This window comes from Callorhinus ursinus, unplaced genomic scaffold, assembly GCF_003265705.2.
Source record: "Callorhinus ursinus isolate GAN/ISIS: 27379988/994484 unplaced genomic scaffold, GSC_fseal_2.0 scaffold3, whole genome shotgun sequence".
NCBI classification, from domain to species: domain Eukaryota; kingdom Metazoa; phylum Chordata; class Mammalia; order Carnivora; family Otariidae; genus Callorhinus; species Callorhinus ursinus.
In genome coordinates, this window is record NW_027397065.1 from 47772987 (window position 1) to 47797465 (window position 24479).

At 42.2% G+C, this 24479-nt stretch overlaps 1 protein-coding gene across 3 annotated transcripts in view; it reads right to left on the bottom strand.

The window, feature by feature from the left end:
* GALNT10 (polypeptide N-acetylgalactosaminyltransferase 10) overlaps positions 1 to 24479 on the bottom strand; it is a 230323-nt gene that overhangs the window by 90621 nt on the left and 115223 nt on the right. The gene's annotated exons all lie outside the window — the stretch shown is intronic.

The following is a 24479-nucleotide window of genomic DNA, read 5'->3' on the forward strand; positions in this document are numbered from 1 at the left end:
GTTGAAGAAACTGGGTCATTTGCACTGTCGGATCTCCTACAGGCTGCATTTTGCTGCTTGCATTGCTGTGGTGTCTCTGAATACGTTCCTCTGTCCACCCCTCTTTGGCTCCTGTAAATTGGCAACTAGGTCTAGAGGCTTGGCCTAATTCGGTGAGATATTCTGGCAACCTCTTTATAGTGGTGTGAGCCTCCTACAGGAAACACATACTCTTCAGTTGTCTTTCCTTTTGTGATGTTGGTGGCCACTGATGATCAATGCCTAAATCCTTCAGTTCATCAGGGGTTTGCAAAACGGTGATACTCGTATTCTGTCATTCTTTATTTACTAGCTGGGATACTATAATGAAGAAAAATCACCACATCAACTATTTGATTGAGGTACAGGAAAGTATAGGAAAAGTACAGGAAAGACATGACACTTTTTTTTTTTAAAGATTTTATTTATTTATTTGACAAAGAGAGACACAGTGAAAGAGGGAACACAATCAGGGGGAGTGGGAGAGGGAGAAGCAGGCTTCCCGCAGAGCAGGCGGCCCGATGAGGGGCTCGATCCCAGAACCCTGGGATCATGACCCGAGCCGAAGGCAGACACCTAACGGCTGAGCCACCCAGGCGCCCCAAGACATGACACATTCTTGATTGTCAGTTTTCAGAATGACTTGGTTCCCTACCATGTTCCAAAGATGGCCAATTATTTGTTTTCATTATGAACTCATAAATTTTTACATAATTAATATGTTTCAGTTCAGTGTAAATATTATTATTCTTATTGGTTCCCAAATAATACCATCTCGAGTCCAAGAGAGTCTTCTCAAGTTGGCTCCTAGTCCTTTGGATATGACCACAGAGTACTGATAAAAGATTACAAAAGATTCTCCATGCTTAACTTGTACATTTTCTGCCCCAACCTGGATCAGCCATTCTGCCAAGGAACCCCAGGTCCAGATTATCATTGTGATCACCATTTGGATACTGCAATACGGGTGCTAAGGGCATTCATTACTACTGGGTTGGTTATGGTTTCTATGCCTTTACAGTGGTCAGAGCTAGAAATGCTTTATTTTATTTTATTTATTTATTTTATTATTTTTTATATTCTTTTTATTGTTATGTTAATCACCATATATTACATCATTAGTTTTTCATGTAGTGTTCCATGATTCATTGTTTGTGCATAACACCCAGTGCTCCACGCAGAATGTGCCCTCTTTAATACCCATCACCAGGCTAACCCATCCCCCCACCCCCCTCCCCTCCAGCAACCCTCAGTTTGTTTCCTGAGATTAAGAATTCCTCATATCAGTGAGGTCATAGGATACATGTCTTTCTCTGATTGACTTATTTCACTCAGCATAACACCCTCCAGTTCCATCCACGTCGTTGCAAATGGCAAGATCTCATTCCTTTTGATGGCTGCATAATATTCCATTGTGTATATATACCACATCTTCTTTATCCATTCATCTGTCGATGGACATCTTGGCTCTTTCCACAGTTTGGCTATTGTGGACATTGCTGCTATAAACATTGGGGTGCACGTACCCCTTCGGGTCCCTACATTTGTATCTTTGTGGTTATTTTATTTATTTTTAAAAGATTTTATTTATTTGAGAGAAAGAGAGCGAGCACAAGAGGGGGGAGGGGCCAGGAGCTAAGCAAACTCCCCGCCGAGCAGGGAGCCTGATGTGGGGCTCAATCCCAGGACCCTGAGATCATGACCTGAGCTGAAAGCAGACCCTTAACTGACTGAGCCACCCAGGTAACCCAGAGCTAGAAATATATTTCAATGCATGCATCATGAGTTCATGCTGAAGTAATATTTAATAGATAGGACTACAGAATTTTACCGAACCTTAATTTTATATTGCATGCCCTTTTAATTGGGATATAATTTACATACCATAAAATTCAATATAAGATGCACCCCGTTAAAGTGTATAATTCAGTAGTTTTTAATATACTCACAAAGTTGTACAACCAACACCACTATCTAATTCCAGAACATTTTCATTGCCCCTAAAATAAACTTCATATCCATTAGTAGTCACTACCCTTTATCCCTCCCCTCAGTCCTTAGGTAACTACTAATTTGCTTTCTGTTTACATTGGTTTTCCTATCCTGGACATTTTATGTAAATGGAATCATATAATATGTAGCCTTTTCTGTCTGGCTTCTTTCAGTGAACATCTTTTAAGGTTCATCCATGTTGTAGCACATATCAGGACTTCATTCTTTTTATGGCTGAATAATATTCCAATGTATGGATATACCATATTTTATCTATGTATTCATCAATTGATTGACATTTGAGTTGTTTCTACATTTTGGCTATTATGAATAATGCTAGTACAAACATTCATGTATAAGTTTTTGTGTAGACATGTTTTCAGTTCTCTTGGGTATATATACCAAGGAGTAGAACTGCTGGGCCATATGATAACTCCATGTTTAACTCTTCAAAGAACAGCCAAACTGTTTTCCAAAGTGGCAAGAACATTTTACACTCCCACTAGCAACCTATGAGGGTTCCAAATTCCCCACATGTTGACCAACAATTGTTATCATCCATCCTTTTGATTATAGCCATCCTAGTGGGTGTGAGGTGGTATCTCATTTGGTTTGATTTGCATTTTCCTAATGACTAATAATGTTGAGTATATTTGTCAAATACTTATTGGCCATTTGTATATCTTCTCTGGAGAAATGTCTAGTAAATATGCATTTCCTTTTTAGATTGTTCTTACTAATGTATAGAAATATGATTGATTTTTGTATATTGAACCTGTATCCTGCAACTTGCTGAACTCGCTTATTAGTTCTAATTTTGTGTATGTATGTATTCCTCAGGATTTTCTATATATAAAACCATGTCATGAGCAAATAGAGAGTTTCACTTTTTCCAAGCTAGATGCCTTTTATTTCTTTTTCTTGTCTAATTGCTTTGGCTAGAAACTCCAGTACAATGTTGAACAGAAGTGGCAAGAGCAGATACCCTTATTTTGTTCCTGGTCTTAGAAGGAAAAGCTTGCAATCTTTCACCAATAAATATAATGTTAATGTTGGTTTTTCATAGATGTTCTTTATCAACTTGCTGAAGTTCCCTTATATTCCTAGTTTGTTGAATGTTTTTATAATGGAATAGTGTTGGATTTTGTCAAATGCTTTTTCTGCATCTACTGAAATGATCATATGGGTTTTGTTCCTCTATTCTATTAATAAAGCGTATTACATTGATTGATTTCCATATGTTGAACCAACCTTGCCTTCCTAGGATAAACCCTACTTGGTCATGGTGTATAATCCTTCTTATATATTGCTGAATTTGGTTTGCTAGTATTTTGAGGATTTCTGCATCTACATTCAAAATGGATATTGGTCTATAGTTTTCTTGTGATGTCTTTGTCTGGTTTTATCTATTTTATCTCTTTTGCTAAAAATCTAGGTTCTTAACATTGTTACTTATTTGCTTTTTCCTGTAATATATAATTGCTTCAGAAAAGCAATTCCAATATCACTGCTAACAATCTGATTTTATAAAATTTGAGATTCCTTTTGTCCTTCACTTCTTTTTGTCTGTGGGGTATATTTCATTAGAGATATTAAGGATTTTCCCAGGGCCCAGAAGATGGGACCTGAGGACCAGGCAGGCCCAGGGGGAATGTCAAAACTGTCTACTTTGTCTCCAGTCAGAAGCCAGGTATGGTAGGCAGAGTAGCAGCCCAAAGATATCTACGCCTTAATCCCCAGAAGCTATGAATATGTTATCTTGCATGGCAAAGGGACTTTGCAGATGTCGTTAAGGTTAAGAACCATGAGATGAGTTTGAGAAGCCTGGATTACCCAAGTAGGTCCAATGTAACCACAAGTGTCCTTAAAGGTAGAGAACCTTTCTGGCTGGCTCAGAGAGATGAGAAGGAAGGAGTAGAGAAGTGAAGTGTGAGAGGGACTCAACTCACTATTGCTGGCTTTGAAGATGGAGGAAGGGGGTCATAAGCCAAGGAAAGTGGACAGCTTTAGAATCTGAGAATGATCCTCAGTTGATGGCCAACAGGAAAACAGAGTTTCACTTTTCATAACTAGTCTGCCAATAACCCAGATAAGCAAGATTCCCCAGGGCCCTCAGAAGGGAATGAAGCCAGGCCAACACCTTGATTTTAGCCCATGTTGGACTTCTGACTTGCGGAACTGTTAAGAATAACTTTGTGTTGTTTAAACTGCTAAATTTATGGTAATCTGCCAAGGCAGCTGCAGAAAACTCATACACGAAAGTCATCTTTGATACCCTTTGCCCAGTCTGTAAAGATTATTTGCAAACACTTCAAAAGTAGAAGATTTCACAAAAAATTCTCATGAGTCTCACATGGCAGCAGTGGGTTGGAGTTGACAGTGGACACCCCTCTCCATGGAACAGGCGCTCTCTGGGTCCCCTCAGCCTTACACCAGAGCTGTTTCACTCCCTTACATTGCCTCCCAGGTCCCTGGAGACCTTTGAAACTGACAGCCTACAAGTAAAAGGCATTGTGGGAGGGAGCTAGCTCCACAAGACTGGTAAGAAGATTTTTGGAGAAAATGTGGAACAACAAATGTAACAACAAAATGTCTCCTTTTGTATGCCACTGCAATCCACTGTTCAACTGCCAAAATGCATTAGGGGCTCTCTGCAACCTCCTTTAAAACATCTCAAAAAATAAAATAGATTGGCAGATGGAGAGAGGGATGGACAGATATGTGATAAAACGGGGAGAGAAATGCTAACTGCAGAATCTAGGTGGTGGGAACATGAGCGCTCAATGTGCAATTCTTTAAAAACGTCTCTGTATGTTTGATAATTTTCAGAAAGAAACATTAGGGAGAAATGGGTCAAGGTCCCCAGTCTCCTTAGTTTCAAATTCTACCTCTGCTAGAGGCACCAAGGGAAGCTGGGGTTGGGGGGCGGGGACAGGAATGAACCCTTGGTGTCTGGCAGTGAGCTCAGTTCCAACTGTGTGGACAGGAACCCCCCCTCGCCCCCGGCCAAATTCCGCCAGTCCAGTTCTGCTGGACAAGTCAGTCTCTTTCCTCTTGGGACCTTGGGACTTCTTTCACGTCCCGTCTTGCTCCTCTGTCTGGCTGGCTGGTTTCTAGCCAGGCCTCACACAGCAGCCCTCTTCTGGCCCTTCCCCCGCTTCTAATCCCTTTGGTCACGTCAGCCAGCTTTCTCTGGGAGCCATCTCAAACTTCATTACGTGGGTTTTTGCAAATAAACGAAAGCACCTCTCTCTTAAAAATCCCCTTCCCTTCACTCAGCTGGGTCCTCTGTGGCCAAGAAAGACAGCAATATCTAGTTTGCTACAGAAGTTCCTGCCTTCCATCCAATTTCACAGGAGGCTTGTTCGACTGAAGCAGGGTTGGGGGGGGCGGTTAGCAGTAATAAGCTGCCTGGAGTCCACGGGGCGAAATATAATAGAGCTATTACCCTGCAGAGAGGCCTGGCTCTCTAAAACCCCAGGCTGGGCCCCACAGTGTGCCAGCAGACACACAAACACCATCACGTATTAAGGGAAATAGGCAATGCCACAATAGACTAAATTCACTTCTAATTTGATTCAATCATGGAATTGCAGATTATTCATAACTCATATGAAAGGCTCAGCTTGGATCACAGCCTTGAACATGCACCATTTTTAGGGGGCCTGGGGACTAGGCTTTTTCTCCCTCCTCTATCCATCCACTCATTTACTTACTAAATAAACACACAACAATACTTTGACTTTTGCCAAGGGCACTAGTCATTAGTTGGGTTCCAGCTTAGTAGAGGCTCTTTGTTTAAATAAAAAATTGTCTGACATGCTGAAATCAATCCCTCCAGAATCCAGCAGGAAGTGTGATGCCACAGACCTGCCCACAAGCCACCTTCCTGTAGGGGAACTCATGCAAAAAGCCCCATCTTTCCTCTTCTTATGAGGCCTCAGATACGAGCAGGAAGAGGAGGCCTGGGGATGGCAGGGAAGAAACAGAAGGCCCCTGCCCCCACTGACACCCCCATCTTAGCAGTTCTCTTTAAGACCCGTCTGCATGTTGTGTCTTGAGATTTCACCACTGGATGGTGGAGTTATGCCCAGTTCTTAGGTGTGTGATAAACACGAGGCAACCCTGTTTCCGATGCCTTTAGAAAGTGGCCACAGAGAATGTGGTCTCCAGGAAGGGAAATTAGGGCACAATATTCTCAATGTAAGGAGGCTGGGTTCGGCCATGACCAGACAATAACAACTCTGTCTTCCCATGGTTCATTGTGCCTGATGGTTTCCAGAGCACCTGTCCTTCTCTCTGCTTTAATCTGTCCCAACCCTAGGGAGGGAGGAGAACCAGAGAGTACTAATCCCATTTTCCACAGAAGGAAAACAGGGACCAGACAGGTAAGGGACTTAGGTCCAAGACTCAAATCTAGATAGTATTTGTTTAAAATAACACTTATTTTAGCCATTCTGACAGGTGTAAAATGGTATCTCATTGTGGTTTTAATTTGCATTTCCCCGATGATTACTGATGTTGAGCATCACTTTACACCTGTTGGAATGGCTGAAATAGAAAACACAAAGGAATAAGAAGTATTGGCAAGGATGTGGAGAAAAAGGAACCCTCTTGTACTGCTGGTGGGAATGCAAACTGGTGCAACCACTCTGGAAAACAGTATGGAGATTCCCCCCAAAATTAAAAATAGAATTACAGTATGATTCAGGAATTCCACTACTGAGTATTTACCCAAAGAAAACAAAAACATTAATTCGAAAAGATATATGCCCTATGTTTACTGCAGCATTATTTACAATAGCTAAGACATGGAAGCAACCCAAGTGTCCATCGATAAACAACGTGATATCATTCAGCCATAACAAAGAATGAGATCTTGCCATTTGCAACAACAGGGATGGTCCTAGAGAGGATAATACTGAGTGAAACAAGTCAGAGAAAGACATACCATATATTTTCATCCATATGTGGGATTTAAGAAACAAAACAAGCCAACAAGAATAAAAAGAGACAAACAAAGAACAGACTCTTAACTATAGAGAACAAACCAATGGTTACCAGGGGGGAGGTGGGTGGAGGTGGGTGAAATTAGGTGATGGGGATGAAGAGTACGCTTATCGTGATGAGCAATGAGTCATGTAGAGAATTGTTAAATCATTATATTGTGTACCTGCAATTAATAACTGTATGCTAATTATACTTGAATAAAAAAAATACCACAATGTTTTTCTTGATGACAGAAGTGGTAACTGCTCGGGATAAAAGTCTAAAAAGCACAGAAAGGCAAATGAACAACTGGTAACAACAGCAACATCCTGACACTTGGGGCTGATCTCTGCTAAACATTTAGGGAATGTCTTCCTCTGCACCCTTCTCTGAACATGTATATGTTTCTATGACATGGCACATGGCAAACCCACTCAATGGCGATGCCCTCTTGCCTCAATATTTCTGGCCCCCGACGGCACCATAAAAGAGGCGCCTGTGGAGTTTCGGCCCTTACAGCTAGACCAGAGTAACGAGCAGGCGGCCCCTTGCACAGGCATGTCCGTCATCACCTGGTTTGCGGTCTGAGGAGGTCCCGCCTCAACAGTCACACATGCACAGTGTGAGGACAAAGGGCATGACCAGCGGTGTTCCCTGACCCACTGGGAAACAGTGAAAAGAGGAGAAACAAAGTGAACGTCCATCAATAGGGAAAGCTTAAATACAAACTAGGGAATACTGATAAGCAGTGAAAAATAAGGTGGAAGATGACAACGATGACAACCGAAAATATCTGTTAAGGATCTCCATTATGTCTGGCATTGTTCTAAGCGCTTTATATGCACAGAGTCATTTTATTTCATTAACAGTGCTCTTTTCGAGGTAGAGACTATCATTACTCCCATTACAAAGAGGAGGAAAACAAGCACAGAAAACCTAAGTAACTTGCCTGAGGTCAAACAGCTGGTGAGGGTGAGAGCCTGGATTGAAAACCCATCTGCCCTTTATACATATTAATACTTTTATATGGATAATGTAGCAATGATATTAATTGTGCAGGCAAAAAGAAGAATGAAGAGATAAAAGACAAAAATTGAGGGAACTAAGTAGGAGCCTGACATCCTGGCTTCTAGTTTCTGCTCTGCCATGCAATAATCCAAGCCCCCTCTTCTTGCTGGATCTCAGGGAGAGACGCAATAAGCAAGTCTCAGGCACTTGCTTTGTATTCTTTTTCCTTCTTTGGTAATAGCATCCCGATTTTTCTTGAGGAATCTTCCACCCCTCAATTCTATAGGGCTCAGGGGGAGGTCCTTGCCTTGCCTTGAGGATGGGCAAGGGAGCCTGGCTCAGCCAATCAGAACACTCCATCTCTCCAACCACAGTGACAGTTCGGGGATGGGCACCTGTAAATCAGAGGACATCTTGGCTAAGAGAGAGATCCGCTCTCTTCTGCTGAAACTGAACATGGGAGGATATAAGTCTGGTCTGTCTGGGGCCACCATGTGTGCTCCCTGTCTTAAAATGAATTTAAAAGAGTAGAAAATAGAGCCAAGAGTTGGAGAGACGTTCCTACTGGCATCATTTAGGGACTCGGATCCAGCTATAGCTGAAGCCAAGCTCTGCTCCTGGACTTTTCAGTTATGTGAGTCAATACATTTTCTTAAGCCAGTCTGAGTTAGGTCTCTGTCACTCATCACTAAAATAATCTTTGCTGTTATAACTGGGTCATCTCTAAGCCCTCTCACTCAAATGAATCTGTTTTGGAACTAAGGATGGCTTCTGAAGGACAGAGGCAGAAATGGTCCCCCAGGAGTCACCTCTGATGTGCAGGGGGCAGCCTCTGTCCCCCACTGCAGAATTCTGCTCATCACTGACTGGGAGAAAGGGGCTGGGCTGAGAGGGCTGTTGTGAGGATGGGAGGCAGTGGGACGCTCGGGAGGTAACTGAGTCCATCTGTGGCTGAGCAGTCCCCAATTTAATATTCACCGAAAGATTCTGAGCTCTTGGGACACAAAGACAAATCCAATATACTGGCCCTTAAGATGCCCCCTCAGGGCTTAATGCTGGAGCACTAGAATATGAAAGAAAGGAAGTCAAAATCAAAGGGACGCATTTCAAAAATCTTCTCTCTGAGTCAACTTTGAATAGAACAATCCAATCATTTTGAAGGGAATTACAAAAGACATTCAATTCCCTAGCACAGGACACCATCCACAGACCCAGCTGAAATGCAAGTCAATTGAACAAACCTGATGTTGTATGTGTCTAAGGGAGCAAAAGTGCTCTCACCCTGGATTCAAATCCTGACTCTGCCACTCTGCAGCCATGAAACCCAGGGGTAGGTTTCCACACTTGCTGAACCTCAGTTTCTTATCTGTGAAATGGGGATGGTAATACCATGAGAATGCCATGATAACTTGGTGAGACTGTACATTTAAAACAGCCACATGGAGGGAGTGGCTAGCTCTGTCCTTGGAGATGGGTAAATGTGGAGAAGAACTCATAGCAAAAGAATGCTCCTAATTTCAATTCTCTTGGAATCACGGATGGACATTCCAGAGAAAGGCACAGGGCTTTGGTAAGGCCTAAGTAAGAGTTGTGCTGCTGTAGACATGCATCCCATTCTTGGTACCCCAGGCTTTAGCCAGCTCATGGCTCAAAAATTCTCAATTGCTCACTCCCTCAATCATATGTATTCAAGAAATGTTTACCGAGCACCCACTATGTGACAGATACTATGCTAAGCCCTGGGATTATACTGGTGAGGAACGAGTCATGGTCCCTAAGGGATACAGAGTTGAATGGGAGGGGGGGCAGACAAATAAGCAGTAATAAATTATGATAATTTTTCCTGCCTCCCTGCATGAGGCTGTGAGGGGAGAGCAGAATGAAAATGGTCTAGAAAGACAAAGTGTGAAGGCCTTATGAGTAATGTATCCTCACGCCTAGCCCTGTGCCTTGCCAACAGGGAGTGGGTGATTAATGGTTGCTGGGTTGAACTGGAGTTGGAAGGCCTAGTCCAACACTTTTGTTTTCCAAGTATGGAGGTGAGGCTTACTGAGGTTGCATGGAGATCCTAGCCTACATGGCCAGCAGCTACTGGACTGGGACTGGGGGCTGGCTCTTCAGTTTAGTCACACGACAAAGAGGAAAGCTGGATGTAAAAAATAAATCCAAATCATAAAGGTTTCAAGGAGCTGGTGTCTGCTGTCATGTTCCAAGTGCTGGGGACCTGGGGACTTTGGCAGGTCTGTGGGTGGCTGGACCATGCAGCCTAGAGAAGTGGGTCTCTGGGAGTTTCAGTGAACTTCAGCATAAAAACTACCACTAGTAGGAATGTGGATGCTTTCAATATGCTAGCCGATGTCCATTCATTCAATGTTTGTTCACATTTATCAGAAGTAGTTTGTATGGATGTGGAACTGAAAAGACCAACTACTAGTTGCATAACCCCAGGCAAGTTATCAAACCTCTGCAAGCCCCAGTTTCTTCCTCTTTAAAATGGGCCTCAGCCAGCATTACCTTGATCCCAAAACCAGACAAAGACCCCATCAAAAAGGAGAACTACAGACCAATATCCCTGATGAACAAGGATGCAAAAATTCTCACCAAAATACTAGCCAATAGGATCCAACAGTACATTAAAAGGATTATTCACCACGACCAAATGAGATTTATTCCTGGGCTCCAAGGTTGGTTCAACATCTGCAAATCAATGTGATACAATACATTAATAAAAAAAAAGAACAAGAACTATATGATCCTCTCAATAGATGCAGAAAAAGCATTTGACAAAGTACAGCATCCTTTCTTGATCAAAACTCTTCAGAGTATAGGGATAGAGGGTACATACCTCAATATCGTAAAAGCCATCTATGAAAAACCCACAGCGAATACCATTCTCAATGGGGAAAAACTGAGAGCTTTCCCCCTCAGGTCAGGAACATGGCAGGGATGTCCACTATCACCACTGCTATTCGACACAGTACTAGAAGTCCCAGCCTCAGCAATCAGACAACAAAAAGAAATCAAAGGCATCCAAATCGGCAAAGAAGAAGCCAAACTCTCACTCTTTGCAGATGATATGATACTCTATGTGGAAAACCTGAAACACTCCACCCCAAAACACTCCATATGAGCTAGAACTCATACGGGAATTCAGTAAAGTGGCAGAATATAAAATCAATGCACCGAAATCAGTTACATTTCTATACACCAACAAGAAGACAGAAGAAAGAGAAATTAAGGAGTCGATCCCATTTACAAATGCACCCAAAACCATAAGATACCTAGGAATAAATCTAACCAAAGAGGCAAAGAATCTGTACTCAGAAAACTATAGAATACTCATGAAAGAAATTGAGGAAGACACAAAGAAATGGAAAAACGTTCCATGCTCATGGATTGGAAGAACAAATATTGTGAAAACATCTATGCTGCCTAGAGCAATCTGCACATTTAATGAAATCCTTATCAAAACACCATCAACTTTTTTCAAAGAAATGGAACAAATAATCCTAAAATTTGTATGGAACTAGAAAAGACCCCAAATAGCCAGAGGAATGTTGAAAAAGAAAAGCAAAGCTGGTGGCATCACAATTCTGGACTTTAGCTCTATTACAAATTTGTAATCATCAAGACAGTATGGTGCTGGCACAAAAACAGACAAATAGATCAATGGAACAGAATAGAGAGCCCAGAAATGGACCCTCAACTCTATGGTCAACTAATCTTCGACAAAGCAGGAAAGAAGATCCAGTGGAAAAAAGACAGTCTCTTCAACAAATGGTGTTGGAAAAATTGGACAGCCACACGCAGAAGAATGAAACTGGACCATTTCCTTACACCACACACAAAAACAGACTCAAAATGGATGAAAGACCTAAATGTGAGACAGGAGTCCATCAAAATCCTAGAGGAGAACACAGGCAGCAATCTCTTCGACCTCAGCTGCAGCAATTTCTTCCTGGAAACATCGCCAAAGGCAAGGGGAGCAAGGGCAAAAATGAACTCTTGGGACTTCATCAAGATAAAAAGCTTTTGCACAGCAAAGGAAACAGTCAACAAAACCAAAAGACAACCGACAGAATGGGAGAAGATATTTGCAAATGACATATCAGATAAAGTATCCAAAATCTATAAAGAACTTATCAAACTCAACACCCAAAGAACAACTAATCCAATCAAGAAACGGGCAGAAGACATGAATAGACATTTCTGCAAAGAAGACATCCAAATGGCCAACAGACACATGAAAAAGTGTCAATATCACTCGGCATCAGGGAAATCCAAATCAAAACCTCAGTGAGATACCACCTCACACCAGTCAGAATGGCTAAAATTAACAAGTCGGGAAACGACAGATGTTGGCGAGGATGCGGAGAAAGGGGAAGCCTCCTACACTGTTGGTGGGAATGCAAGCTGGTGTAGCCACTTTGGAAAACAGTATGGAGGTTCCTCAAAAAGTTGAAAATAGAGCTACCCTACAACCCAGCAACTGCACTACTGGGTATTTACCCCAAAGATACAAATGTAGTGATCCTAAGGGGCACATGCACCCCAATGTTTATAGCAGCAATGTCCACAACAGCCCAATTATGGAAAGAGCCTAGATGTCCATCAACAGATGAATGGATAAAGAAGATGTGGTATATATATACAATGGAATATTATGCAGCCATAAAAAATGAAATCTTGCCATTTGCAACGATGTGGATGGAACCAGAGGGTATTATGCTAAGTGAAATAAGTCAATCAGAGAAAGATAAGTATTATATGATCTCACTGATATGAGGATTTTGAGAAATAAGACAGAGGATCATAGATAGGGGAAGGGAGGGAAAAATGAAACAAGATGTAACCAGAGAGGGAGACAAATCAAAACAGACTCTTAATCTCAGGAAACAAAATGACGGTTGCTGGAGGGGGGGTGGGGTGGGAGGGATGGGGTGACTGGGTGATGGGCATTGGGGAGTTATACTATGGTGAGTGCTGTGAATTGTGTAAGACTGATGAATCACAGACCTGTACCCCTGAACAAATAATACATTATATGTTAATAAAAAAATTAAAAAAAAATAAAATGGGCCTCAGTTTCCTCCTTTTTAAAATGGACTTGCAGGGGTGCCTGGGTGGCTCAGTTGGTTAAGTACCTGCCTTCAGCTCAGGTCATGATCTCGGGGTCCTGGGACTGAGTCCCACGTTGGGCTTCCTGCTCAGCGGGGAGCCTGCTTCTCCCTCTGCCCCTCGCTCCCGCTCATGCTCGCTCAAGCTCTCTCTCAAATAAATAAAATCTTTAAAAGAAAATGCACTTGCAGGCATGAGCTGAGAAGTGAATAGGACAGAAACATCTTGATGCTCTGCAAACATAAGGGTGCATCAAGTGCCACCTTGGTCCAAAAAGAGACATCTGTGCTGATCAGGTCAATCCTGGTTGGCCATGCCTTCTATGCCTGAGGAAGGCTGAGGAAGGAGTCCTGAGTGGGCCTTGATGACCTACCTTCCCTGGCCATGATGGTGCTGCGGGGCAGGGGCAGAGCCCTGACCCAAGGGCAGCCAATGCATCAACTTGCCAGTGGTCAATAGCCTAGCAAGAAATGTGCCTAAATGGGGTGCACCAGGCCAATCAAATTATCTTTCTCTTTCTTGGAGATGCACCTGATGTATGGAAAGGGAGTCCCAGAGTTAAGAGGGAAGCAGACACAGAGCTATACAGAGAAGAGCCAAGGCCTCTTGATTGATGGGATCCAGAAATTTCTGCTGTTGAGGGAGTCATAAGAGACTCTGGTAGCCAGACTTGGAAAGATCTGCCCATTTCAGGCACTGGGAGGCCTGGCTATGCCTTGGTTCCATATCCTCCTCCTAGAGAGCCTTGCTGGTTTTTCCCACATTCCAACTAGCTACATTCCCTTTTCCCTTTATTGTCCCTGCCTCCTTGCAGGGGACTGCCCCATCAAAATAACCTTGCGGCCAAGGAGTCCATCCTATTCCCAAGTCCATTCTCAGAAAAGAAAAACAAAAACAAGCAGCCAAAAGTTGTACTTGAGCTGGATGAAGTGTCCTTATTTTTTCTTTATTATTTTGAAAGGAATGGACCCTGATAGAATTAAGATTTGTAAACTCCAAAAATAATGCTAACATGAAAATCGGGACTTCCAGGTCACAGACACTTGAGGCTGCTGGGGCACACTGTATTGTTCCACACAATTAGCGATGCCCTTCCAGTCTGTGCCAACTGGGCCACCATGGCATCATGAGCAATTACCCGCAGCTTGTGGGGTTTTACCACCAGTGTGGTCTGTACTCTATATAGCGAATTGTTCAGTGAATATAAGAGCAAGTTGTGTGTGTTTTTATAAAGGAATGATCATTTGAAAAAATCCTGTGGAGTGACTCTGTTGTTTAAAACTCCCAGTGTGGGACGCCTGGGTGGCTCAGTCATTAGGTGTCTGTCTGCCTTTGGCTCAGGTCATGATCCCGGGGTCCTGGGATCGAGCCCCACATCGGGCTCCCTGCTCTGCGGGAAGCCTGTGTCTCCCTCTCCCACTCCCCCTGCTTGTGTTCCCTCTCTCGCTGTGTCTCTCTCTGTCAAATAAATAAAATCTTAAAAAATAAAAAAATAAAACTCCCAGTGTTTGTACTCTTAGGTAAACAATCTTCTTCTAGAAATAGGTGCACCATTTTAGCACCTTCTCATGGGAGTGAAATCAACATACCTTCCTCTGGCAAACAGATGATAGTTTTGGGTTTTCCACTGACCAGATGGGCTTTTGGGAGTTGGTTTGTGTGTCTTGGGGGTGGCAGAAGTCAGGATCTCTTTGGGTTGAGGAAAAAGGCCAACTACTGCATAGCTTCAACATGAAAAACCAATGAGAATCACGGGATAGGAAGGCTGGAAGGGCCTGAAGTTCACCTTGTTTGCACTCCTTATTTTATAGATGAGGAAACTGAGGCCCAGCATGGGGAAGGACTTTCCCAGAGTCACAGAGTGAGATGACATACGGATTATCTCAAATAGTAGCCTGAGAGAAAGGGTACTTCCTAAAGTGGTAACAGCAGGTATGGTGAGGGAAGTGGCATGGGCTCAAGAGACCCTTAGATCTGGGTCCAAATCCCACATCCGTCATTTAGCAGGGGGGTCACCTTAGGAACGTCACAGTGTCCCTAAGCCTCAGTTTCCACTTGGCTAAAATAGGGATATAATTCCTTCCTATTGAGGTTTTCACAAGGAATGAAAGAGATACTACAGGTGAATACACCTGGTACAGCATCTTGCTCATAAATGTGAGTTTCCACCTTCTAGAGACCCCACAGTGTAGGTCATTTTCCAGTAAATGATTTAAATTCAGTATTCTAGTGTTTTTCCCTCTCTATTTTACATAAAGGATAGTCCCTTATAATAAAACATTCTCAGTAAGACTATGTCCAATGGGCTCTGGAGCCACCAAGAAGCTAAGAGGAAGTTATAAATAGCTCCAGGCTCTGGAACAAAAGGAAGAAACTGGGTCTTAGCGGGTAGAGTGTGAAAAGCTCCTGCCCCCCTCTCCTCCCTCCAGATGCAGATCTGGGCCCTCTCCTGACACATCCTGACAGCAAGCCTTCCCTCCTCAGCTGGGGCTTGGCTCCTAGCCCTTCTCTACACCTCTCTGGGGGATGGGATAGGTGCTGGCTTTCTCTTTAACAGTCTGGCTGGAATCAGAGGAGCCAGAAGATTAGTGTGACAACATGCACCAAGGCTGACGTCTTTATGAAGGGCCTTTTCCATTCAGGGAGGCTTTGCCAGAAGCTAGCTGCACCCACCCGCTCTTTCCTCTCCTCAACAGACAGCTCAGAGAATTGCAAAGGTTTATTATTACTTATGCACCCTGCACTGTCCGTTTATCACTGGTGTGGCACCCCCTAACCTGCACCAGACTTCAGATACAAGCAGTATTTAAGGGATCCTGGTTTGTGCTATCTTTTTCTTCCCTTTTGAACTCACATTTTGGAAAGCCCTTCGTTCTGACCGTAGTTTTAAGACAGTTATGAAAACAACAAAAAAAAAATTTTAAAGGTACACAGCAAAATCCAATGGTTTCTTTACACAGCTATCCCACATGATAAAGTTGGTCCTTCCACAGATGTAACACGCAATGTAGTCCACGTGCTCCAACTTTCAACACAGGCTGACAGTGGGAAGAACTCTGGTTAATCGATACGGAATGTGAGGTCAAGGTACCCGGAACTAGCAGCAGGAAATAACCATCAGAAGGACCACACTTCAGATCCCGCGTGAATGCCAACTGCTGCGTAAACATCATTAGGAGGAAATGGGCTTCAATAACAAGATTCTTGATAATTCATGAAAGAGGAAGAAAGAAAAAGCAAAAATGTAAAGATATGTTCAAGGATATTGTTGCCACTCTGTGTCTAGAGACAGAGAACTGGAAGAAACAATCTGTACGCCCATCAGCAGAGAGTAATGGTTGCATAGGTTAGATTCTTGTGGAATATTACACGGCTGTTAGAAATGTCTTGGAAACATGACCATAATATATTAAGTAAAAAAAGCTACTTGTAGAATAAAATATGTGTAAGTACAACCACATTTTTGTAAAAAAAGACCCCAAAACCCCCAAACAAAAAACGAACCCCTTCATTTGTCTATATATGTTGCATAAACAAAGGAAAACAAAACTACAGAGGGCTAAACTGTTAGCATTCACTACCTGGGCAGGTTTAGGATTGGAGGTGGGTGGTGGTGGTAGGGAATCCTACTGATTTCTTCCCCTCAGAAAGGTGGGAACAGGAAGTTTACAATCAGAAGTGAAATGATGTCTTATTCTAGTTATTTATTTTTAAAGATTTATTTATTTATTTGACAGAAAGAGAGTGAGAGAGAGCGAGAGAGAGAGAGAGAGAGAGAGCACAAGTGGGGAAGAGAGGGAGAAGCAAAGTGGGGAAGAGAGGGAGAAGCAGGCTCCCTGCTGAGCAGGAAGCCTGACTCGGGGCTCGATCCCAGAACCCTGGGATCATGACCTGAGCTGAAGGCAGATGCTTAACGACTGAGCCACCCAGGTGCCCCTGTCCTAGTCTATTTAACAGCGCTGCTCTGCTGAGCTCTTCTGCTGGTCTTACCACCATGCTGCCCTGGATGCCATCTTAATGAAGGGAGAGAAATGACTGTTGCCTTAACTCATAGTTATCATTCTCTTTCTCCTTAAACCCTTTCAAGGCCAGCACCACTTAGAAATCAAACCCATCTCTGTAACCAATTTTACTGAGTGCTATCTGTCTGCTCCTAGACAAGGTATATTACCTTCAGCATGGTGAGTGAAATGCAACCTGAGTCATCTGTTGGTTGTGTCTATTTATATTTATCTCACCAATCCTGCTTGCCATGCCTGGTCCAAGAACCTTCATGCACAAAGGATTAGAATTTAAAAACGTCTCTCTCCTCTGCAAGGAAGGGGTCTTGGTCTGCGTGTGAGGCAGCAGAAAGAGCATATGCTTGGATCCAGGTTTGAGTCTTCTCTGCTCTCTGCTGGCTGAGCTTATCTGAGGTCCAGTTTGTGCATCTGTAAAATGGAGCTAGTGATCCCCATGAGATACAAACAATTTCAGAGAGGCTGGAATCACAAAGAGTTGTAGTGTTTTTGTAAACGAGGAGACAGTGTTGAAACATAAAGGAAAAAAATATCACACAAAACCTCAAAGTTGGAAGAAGTAAAATGAGGTTGGTGAAGTGCTCAACTCCACCTTTGGCACATAAGCACTGGATAAATGAGAAACATTGTTATTATTCATGGAGAACACAGCATCCATTTCTAGAAGATTCAGAAAATGCACTGGTCTGCAGAAATGATAAAAGAACAGAAACCACACATCAGCTCATGTGGATGTCAAGTGGTTTTTGCCTAACATAAATTGCAGGGGATGTATGCCCATTTGATTTTTTAGTTGACAGGCAGCCATTTTTGCTTACCAGCTATCTATCTCTGTAATTTCAAACCACGGGCTGAATTCACTGAAATCTGTTTTTAAAATTACAGAAAAGAAGTCAATTTGAGAGATTTTACTGGCTGCCATTTTATTTTAAGGCTTATGAGCAACTTTAAATCTCGATATTAGGTCTGATGGATCAATAACTATTGTCTTGAAAGAAACACCACTGTTCAGAAGGGAGTCATGTAATTTCAGAGGAGAACTGATTTAAGCCTCCTGAAAAATCAGTGATGTGCCAAAGAAATCTGGACTTTTTCCTTTCTCAGCTCACAAATCACTCAGGCTACAGCCCTTCTTTCCATCCTCCTGCCCCTACCTACACACCTGTCTAGCTACCAGTCTGCCAAACTAGGGGTTCCTCATCCCTCCCAGACTGCGCATCTTGGGGCTGCTAATCTTAGACCGAAGTTCTCCATTACGAACTGTCAAGCAAGCTTACTCCGGCACACGAATCATGAAAAAAAGCGTAAAAACTGTAAAAGTACATACTAAATATGTCTTCGAAGCCTGTCGCTGTACCACGGAGGGTCTGACAAACCTCTCAGCACCGTGGCGGGTGGGATGGGGGGGATGCAGACTCTGGCCCTTCAGTCCCATTGCAGAGGGTGGGAGGAGGTATGCACGGCCCCTGCCATAACCTGCACACGGCACACAAGCTCCATTGTCCCGCACACCACGCCACAGCCCACAGCTGATCTTGGATCACTTTTAGATTTACTATCCATTATGCCTCAGGCATGTCTTGCTATTCAAGGAAAGCAAGTTAATTAAAACCACAATAAAAACAGAGCAACTCAGGGGCGCCTGGGTGGCTCAGTCAGTTAAGCGGCTGCCTTTGGCTCAGGTCATGATTCCGGGGTCCTGGGATCGAGCCCCACATCCAGCTCCCTGCTCAGTGGAGAGCCTGCTTCTCCCTCTCCCTCTGCCTGCTGCTCTGCCTACCTGTGCTCTCTCTCTGTCAAATAAATAAATAAAATCTTAAAAGACAAAACAAAACAAAAAAACAAAACCAGAGCAACTCAGAAAAGGATCCTGTCACCATTTCCAATTTTCACAAGATAAATGGCATCATTTACTAAACAGCCGACTTGACCTCGTCATTTGGATGTTTAATGACGTCTTGAACTTGACAGAAATAAAAATCTTCGTTTTCCCCAAATCTGCTCTTCTCAAAGCCTTTGTTTCTGTAAATGGCAACTCCATCTTCCCAGCTGCTCTGGCCAAAAACCTTGGCATTATCTCCGTCTCTTCTCTTCTTTTCATTTCCATATTGTCTATAAGTAAACCTGTCATCTCCACCTTCAAAGTCTATCTAGAATGTGGTCACTGCTTCTCTGCTATTTCTCTGCCACCACGGTCTGAGTCACTGCCGCTCTTCTCTGCCTGGCTGTGATCAACTCCCAACTGCTTTCCCCACTTCCACCGTAGGCCGCCTACAGTCTGTTCTTAACATAGCAACGGAAGTGATCCTCTGAAAAGGAAAAGCAGATTATGTTGCTCCCTGCTCAAAACTCTCCGGCGCTTCCCATCTCACTCCCTTTGGTAAAAGCCAAAGCCCCATGCAGCCCTGACATCTCTCCAGCCTTGCTTCCCATCACTTTCTTCCTGGCTCATTGGGCTCCACAGGCCAAGCATCATGGCCCCAGGGCCTTTGCACTTACTTGTTTCCTCTGCCTACAGAGTTCTTTCCCCAGTTAAATGCCCTGCGGGACCCCTCATTTCTTCGTATCTCTGTTCATATGTCATCTTATTAGAGAGGCCTCCCCCATCACTGAAATAAAATCCATCCCATTCCCATCACTTTCTCTACCCCTTACTCTGACTCTTTATGTTTCTTATATCTATTTATTACCATCTGAAAAAATAATACATTTATTTGTTTATGACCTCCTCCGCCCAGTAGAATGTAAACTCCAGGAAAGAAGGAAATTTTGCCTATTTTCTTCATTGCTGTTTCCCCAGGGACTAGCTCACACAATAAGCATACATGGTAGGCACATGATAAATATTTGTTGAATGAATGAATGAATGAATGACTTGCAGAGACAGTATGAGGTGACTAATAGGCTTGAGATCTCCTTAAGGCAGGAACTGACACTTGATCATTTTGGTGTGAGTAGGGGCTAGCTATATTTTAGGTGGGCTACAGACTGGGGGTGGAGGAGTGGGAAAGAAGCCCCTAATACAAACACAGTTACTTTAGATTAAGTTCCTGATTTAATTAGCTCTGGGTACATCCACAGGTGGCCATGCAGGGCAGGAGCCCAAGAACACAGGCGGCAGCTCGCCAACAGCTTCCCTGGCCCCCAGGGTCCCCAACATAAATGCATAGCTGGCAACGTCTTCTGGGTCAGGAAAGCTCAATTCTTGTTACATCCCTGGCCTTTCTTGCTCAGGTGTACATCACCATTTGAGAAGGTTCTGCTCCTGTTTCTGGGGATATTTATAAACATCAGGCTTTCCTGGTTCTCAAGCCCTCAGCATCATTAAGGCCACACTATCATGGGGGGAAGGGGGTCATCCCTGAATAGGAAGGACCTCAGCGCCACCAGCTCTCCTGGGCCCACAGAGCCATTTCCCTTCAGGGGTCTCCCTCCTTCCAATTCCTTACCCTTTTATCTGGGTGTTTTGGATACTGCAATGGTTGGCAAACCACTACAACAAATCCATTTCCAACTGGATTCCAGCTGTAACTCTGCCCAGGGTGTACCTGTGTGACTTTGACCACAGGTCACTGTCCCTCCCCCATTTTGATTCTTCTATTTACTGATCTGAAAAAAGTGAGTAATGACGACAATACAGTAACAGTACCTGTCCAACCTGCTCATGAAGGATGTCGGTCTGAAATAAAATTTTCCTGCAATACCTTTGTCTTGCTTTGGTATCAGGGTAATGCTGAGTTCACAATGAGTTGGAAAGTACTCCACTCTCTTTTTTTTTAATTTTATTATGTTATGTTAATCAGCATACAGTACATCATTAGTTTTTGATGTAGTGTTCCATGATTCATTGTTTGCAGGTAACACCCAGTGCTCCACTCTTTAAATTTTTGGAAGAGTTTAGGTAGATTTTGCTTTATTTCTTAAATTTTTTTTTTTTTTTTTTTTTTAAGAATTCACCAGTGAACCCATCTTGGCTTAGAGTTTTCTTTGTGGGGAGGTTCTTAACTATATTATCAATCTGGACTATTCTGGTTAATCATTTCTTTTTGAGTGAGCTTTGGTAGTTTGTGCCCTTCAAGGAATTTATTATTTCATCTAAGTTGCTGAATTTACAGACATAAAGTTGTTCAGAATACTCCTTTATTATTCTCTTAATAGTTACAGCATCTATCGTTCTATCACTCTCTCATTCCTGATACTGGTAATATGTGTCTTCTTTTTCTCTGTAGCAGTCTGGTTAGAAGTTAATCCATTTAATTGACCGTCACAGAGTCAGCTTTTGGTTTCATTGATTTTTTTCCTATTGTTTTTCTATTTTCTACTTTATTGATCTCTGTTTTGATCTTTTTTATTTCCTTTCTTCTGCTTATTTTGGATTAACTTGCTCTTACTTTTCTAGTATCTTAAAGTAGAAGCTGATGTCATCAATTTGAGACCATTTTTCTTTTCTAATATAAGCACTGAATGCTACAAATTTACCCATAAGTATTGCTTTAGTGACACCCCACAAATTCTGATATGCTGTTTGCATTACCATTCAGTTCAAAACATTTCTAATTTTCCTTTTGATTTCTCCTTTGACCCATCTACTATTCATACACCAATTACATAGTTTCCAAACATCTGGAAATTTTAAGAGACTGTTCTGTTATTGGTTTCTAAATTAATTTCACTGCAGTCAGAAAACATACTTTGTATCACTTGAATCCTTTTAAATTTATGGAGACTTGTTTTCTAACCCAGAGTATGATCTATCATGGAAAATGTTCTCTGTATGCACTTCAAAAGAATATACATTCTGCTGTTATTGGGTAGAGCGTTCTATAAATGTCAGTTGGGTCATGCTGGTGGATAACGCTGTTCAAGTCTACTACATCCTTGCTGATTTTGTGTCTAAGTGTTCTATCAATTTTTGAGAGAAGAGTGTCGAAATCTCATAATTGTGGCTATGTCTATTTCCCTTTGCACTTCCATGAGTTTTTGCTTCGCGTATTTTGAAGCTCTCGTATGAGGTACATAAACATTTAGGGCGGCTATGTTCTCTTGATGAAAGACCCCTGTATTAAATGATGAAACCACCTTCTTTATCCCTGATATTCTTTGTTCTGAATTCTACTTTAACTGATATTCATAGAGCCACCAAAGCTTTCTTTTGATTGGTGTTAGCATGACAGGTCTTTCCTATCCTTTGGCTTTTATTTGTATCTTTATATTGAAAGTGCATTTCTTGCAACCAGCATGTAGTTGAATATTGCTTTCTTATCTAACTGGACATTGTCTGCCTGTTTCAGTTACAATTAGTGCATTTAGTTTTAATGTGATTATTGACATGGTTAGGATAAAGTCCATCATCTTGGTATTTGTTATTTTTCTTTTTTTTTTTAAGATTTTATTTATTTATTTGACACAGAGAGTGAGAGAGAGAGCACAAGCAGGGGGAGAGGCAGGCCGAGGGAGAGGGAGAAGCAGGCTCCCCACGGAGCAGGGAGCCCGATGTGGGGCTTGATCCCAGGACCCTGAGATCATGACTTGAGCCCAAGGCAGATGCTTAACTGACTGAGCCACCCAGGCGCCCCTCTATTTCTCTTTTCTGATCTCAGTTCCCTTTTCTCTCTTTTTCTGCTTTCTTTTGGATTAACCAAATATTTTTCATTATTCCATTTTGTCTCCCTTGTTGGATTAGCTATAACTCTTTGTTTTGCTATTTTAGTGCTTGTTTTACGATTTATAGGATACATTTTAAAGTTATAACAGTACACCTTTAAATGATATTGTATCACTTCACAAGTAGTATGAGAATCTAATAGTAGTACATTATCATTTCTCCTCTCTGACCTTTATGTTGGCACACATTTTACTTTTACATAGGTTTAAACCCAACAATATGTTGTTATTATTTCTGGTTACACAGATACCCTTTAAAAAGATTTAAACAATAAGAAAGAAATAGTGTAGGGGGTGGGGTGCAATGGAGTTGCGGGGGAAGAAAGAGTTTATTTACCCACGTAGTTACTATTTCCAGTGATCTTCATGCTTTGTAAATGAAATCCCTATTTCCATCTGTAATCATATTTTTTCCCTAAAGGACTTCCTTTAACATTTCTTATAGTACATAGCTGCTGTGATAAATTCTTGCAGCTTTTTTTGGTGTCTGACAAGTCTCTATTTTGCCTTTATTTTTGAAAGATATTTTCACCGGGTGTAGAATCCTAGGTTGACAGTTTTTCCTTTTAGTACCTTCAAGATGTTGTTATACCATGCTCTTGCCGCTATCGTTCCCAGTGAGAATTCTGTCATCCCTGTCTTTGGTCCTCTGTTTATAACATATTTTACTTCTCTGCTTGCCCTAAAACTTTGTCTTCATTGCTGGTTTGTAGTCATTTGATTACGGTGTACAGCGGTGTCATTTTATTTTTTATTTATTTATTTTTTAAAAAGATTTTATTTATTTATTTGACAGAGAGAGACACAGCGAGAGCAGGAACACAAGCAGGGGGAGTGAAGAGGGAGAAGCAGGCTTCCTGGCGAGCAGGGAGCCTGATGTGGGGCTCGATCCCAGGACCCTGGGATCATGACCTGAGCCGAAGGCAGTCGCTTAACGACGGAGCCACCCAGGCGCCCCCAGCGGTGTCATTTTATTCATGTGTCTTGGATTGGGTTTCATTGAGCTTCTTGGATCTGTGGTCTTAGAGTTGTCACTCCGCATGGAAAACTTTTGGCCACTGTTTTCCTCCTCCCTTTCATAGACTCCAATTACCTGCATATTTGACTGCTTAACGTTGTCCCGTAGTTCATTAATGCTCTTTTAATTTTGGAAAATTCCTTTTCTGTATTTTATTTTGGAGTAGTTTCATTTCCTACTCTTCAGTTTCACTTTTTTCCCCCCTGCAATATCTAAGCTGCCGTTCATCCCATACACTGTTTTTCACTGCAGATACTGTTAGCTTCATTTCTAGAAGTTCAGTTTGGGTCATTTTATATCATCCATGTGTCTACTTAATTTTTAAAACATATGGGATACAGGTATAACTGTTTTAGTGTCCTCTAATTCTAAAATCTTTGTCAACTCTGGGTTTATTTTGATTAGTATTTTCCTCATTATAGGCCATATTTCTTGGCTGCTTTGTATGCTTGATAGTCTTTGACTGGGTTTTGCCTTGGTCCACGCTGAATATCTTTGTCTTTTTATAATCTCAAGCTTTGGTTCTAGAATGCAGTTAAATTACTTACTTTGACCTTCCTGGGTCCTAAATTATGATTTTTTAGACTAGTCCAGAGCACTGTTCAGTCTGGGACTAATTATTAGTCTTCATGAGGTAAAACTCTTTTAAGTGC